The 3,845-nt window shown below is 40.6% G+C and overlaps 1 pseudogene; it reads right to left on the reverse strand.

Moving 5' to 3' along the window:
* Positions 1–1,858: 1,858 nt before the first annotated feature.
* Positions 1,859–3,090, reverse strand: LOC131506215 (adenosylhomocysteinase-like; annotated as a pseudogene).
* Between the last annotated feature and the right edge of the window lie 755 nt (positions 3,091–3,845).

Below are 3,845 nucleotides of genomic sequence, written 5' to 3' on the forward strand. Positions count from 1 at the left end.
GTATTGGTTTCAATATAGACAAGAGTTCAATAGAAAAGAATAGAGTACAGAAAAGAGGCAAAGACAATTCTGTGGGGAAAGGCAAATGGCATGTATTTATTTGTTAAAAAAGAAGAATTATTTCAATCTATAGCTCACAACATGTACAAAAGATAACACTCAATAGATGACACATATCTGCATTTTAAAAATAATTATTATTTCAATCTACAGCTAATACCATATACAAAAATTAAATTTAATAGAACATAGGTCTAACAGTAAAAACTAAAACCATAACACTTCCATAAGAAAACATAAGAGAAAATATTTCTGATACTGGATTAGACAAACACTTTCCATATAGAAAAAAAAATAATAATAAATTGGTCATCATCAGAATGAATAACTTCTTGTCTTTGAAAGATACTAACAGAATAAAGACCAAAGACTAGAAGAAATTATTCGAAAATGACATAGTTGATAAAAGATTTATATCCAGAAAATGTAAAGAATCTTCAAACCTCAGTAATAAGTAAACATACAACAAAAATTTTTAAACTGGGAAAAATAGTTGAATTAGACAAAAAGATATATGGATGGACACGTAGAAATAGGCACACAAAAAATTGCCCACAACATTAGTCATAAAGTATATGCAAATTAAAACCTCAATGAGATATCATTCAAACCATTCAGATGTCTAATATTTTAAAAGAATAGCCATACTAAGTTTTGTTAGTAATATGGAGCAACCAGAACGTTTATATGCTTCTAGTAGAAATGGGAAATGATCAACAAATCTAGAAAAGTTTGGCAATTTGTTTCTTTCCTTCCTTTTGGCACCAAAATTTTTATTTACTTACCTTCCTGCCCTATTTTATTTTATTTTATTTTATTTTATTTTATTTTATTTTATTTTATTTTAGAGAGAGATGGAGAGAGCACAAGCAGGGGAGAGGGACAGAGGGAGAGAGAGAAAGAATCTCAAGCAGACTCCACACTCAGCACAGAGCCTGACATGGGGCTTGATCCTACAACCCTGGGATCATGACCTGAGCCATAAGCAAGAGTCGGACACTCAACCAACTGAGCCACCCATTCAGCCTCTTTCTGCTCTCTTTTAACATTATAAACATTATAAACCAAATGAATCTTTTCAATTCAGGGTAGTGATAGGAACCATCATGTTACAAATGGTAGCAGATCTATGCCTGCTTTTATGATTCTCTGGACCCTCTCAAGCTCTGGCTGTCACTTCCCTTGTCCTTTTTTGGTTGTCCTTTAACAGTATATTCTAACCCTTGTAACATAGGGAAAGTACTAACCTCATTGTTCGGTGAAATATCTTAAACAAGAAAATGTTCAGCACTAAGCCAAGCTCTCAGGAGCATTCAAATTTCCAATAATTCCTCCCTGCCCTTGATTATAGTTCATGCTCATCTGCCATGTGCTGAAGAAACAGTGAATCAGTAAACTAAGAACATAGGTATAAAGTCCATAGACCAAGGGAGGGTGTAGATGGTAAATTGCATGGACTTTATGACCACCACTGCTGACCTCCAATCTAAGTAAGGACTGACTGAGTGAGCAATTTCAAAACCCTTGAGCTCATGTTTCCCTGTGGGTGTCTCCTGTGTATCTATACCATGACCAGGGCTTGAGGAGTGGCTTCTCAATTCCTCCTGCTACACATGGAACAGTATGAGGGATGCAGCAGAGGCTAAAGACTGAGTGACTAGCCTGGGAGTGGGGTAGGGGGGACAACAGGGAGAGCAGTTAGCAAACCTGCCTCAAAGTCGGTGCCATTTGCTCTTGGAGAAGAGAGGTGGGACCTTAGCAAGGCCAGCAGCTAAAACACAAACAACAGGCCTGGTTTTCAGTGGCGGTAATGATCAGGCTTAGAGGGGCCCTAAAAGGACATGGCCAGGTACTGGACCTGCTTCTCACTCAGTTTGGTCAGCTTCCCATTCAGCTTACCCACTGGGCTTCACCCATTGCTTCATGTAGCTTCTTGGGCAGGAAGTGGACCTTGACAGAGTACTTGTCTGGGTGGGGCCACAGCTGTATCTGCACCAATACCTGGTTAGTGAATGAGTTGCTCATCACAAAACTGGGGTGGCCCATTGCATAGCACAGGTTGACCAGCTGGCCCTTGGCCAACAGGCTGATACAGAGCCCATTGTTCAGCCAGTAGCGGTCCACTTGGGGTTTGATGTTCACTTTCTCCACAGTGTTTTCATTCAGCCACCTGACGTCAATCTCTACATCAAAGTGTCTAATGTCAGACATGATGGAATCATCTTTCATCTGGTCAAAGTGTCAGCTGAGGATAATGTCAATACATCCCTTGGTGATGACAAATGTTTCCCTCCTGACAGGCCTCATCCGTAGTGGTCACCTCAAAACTCTCCATGGCAGCCTGAAGTGCATTAATGGATCAATCTCCATGATGATGACACAGGCCCAGAAATATCTCATGGCCTGGGCACAGCCTTTGCCCACATCGCCATAGCCAACTACCACTGCCACCTTGCCTGCAGTCATCATGTCTATAGCCTGCTTGAAGCTGTTATGAGAGACTCCTGGCAGCCATATAGGTTGTCAAATTTGTTCTTGGTGACAGAGTCATTGGCATTGATTGCAGGCACCTTCCAGATCCCATTGGCTGTCATCTTGTATTGATTATGGACCCCCTTGTGGTCTCTTCAGAAATGCCTTGGATGCCTGACAGGAGCTGTGGATGTGAATAAGGTTGGTGAGGTCACTTCTGTCATCCAGAATCATGTTGAGAGAAAGTACATCCTTGAAGTATAGCATCTGCTCAATGCACCAGAGGTACTCCTCGTCTGTGTCACCCTTCCTGGTGTACACTGAGATGCCAGCCTTAGAACAGCAGTCACTGCATGGTAACTGGGTAGAGAAGATGTTGCAGCTAAACGACTGCACCTCAGCACCTAGAGCTACAAGGGTCTCAATGAGGACCGCTATCTCCATGGTCATGTGTAAGCAGGCAGTGATGCGGGCACCCTTCAGTGGTTTGAAGACTGAGTACATCTCCTGCATGCACATCAGGCACAACATCTCATTCCCCATGATGTCCAGGGCCTTGCGTCCCCTAGGAAGCCAGATTGATGTAGCAACTTTGTAGAGAAATTTCTCCAACACGCTGGTGGCACATGGAATGATGAACATGGGCAAAGGGGAAAGGCACAGAGTAGACAATACTGGGTGAGGCAAGTTTGACAATTTCTTAAAAATGCGTATCTAAACCTATCATATGAACCAGCCGTTCCTTATTAACCCAAGAAAATGAGGTCATATATCCACACAAAGAACTGTCCACATGAACACTTTGTTCATAATCATGATCAAAAGCTGGAAGCAACAAAAATGGCCATCCACAGATGAATGGATGAACAAACTGCAATCCACACACTGCAATACTACACAGCAATGAAACCAAATGAACTATTAATACATGTGATAAAATAGATAAGTCTCAAAATAATTACGTTGAATGAAAGAAACCATACAAGAAAGAATGCATACTAGAATTGTATAAAGTTCTTGGAAGTATAAACTAGAACACAATGAGAGAAATATCAGTAGGTGCTTGGGGCTGGGGAGCGGGCTGGAAATAAATAAGAGGAGGGATGATAAAAGAGAAGACTTTGGGGGATAGAGACTATGTTCATTATCTTGACTGTGTGATGGTGTCACAGTATATACACATTTTGAAACTTAACATATTTGTAAACTTTATAGTTTATTATATTTCAATTATTCTTCAATAGGGCTGTAAAAGAAAGGGAGAAAGATGTATAGCATACAGCAGGAAAATTCATTAAGATAAAAAATGGAGA

The sequence above is a fragment of the Neofelis nebulosa genome, chromosome 3 (assembly GCF_028018385.1).
Source record: "Neofelis nebulosa isolate mNeoNeb1 chromosome 3, mNeoNeb1.pri, whole genome shotgun sequence".
NCBI classification, from domain to species: domain Eukaryota; kingdom Metazoa; phylum Chordata; class Mammalia; order Carnivora; family Felidae; genus Neofelis; species Neofelis nebulosa.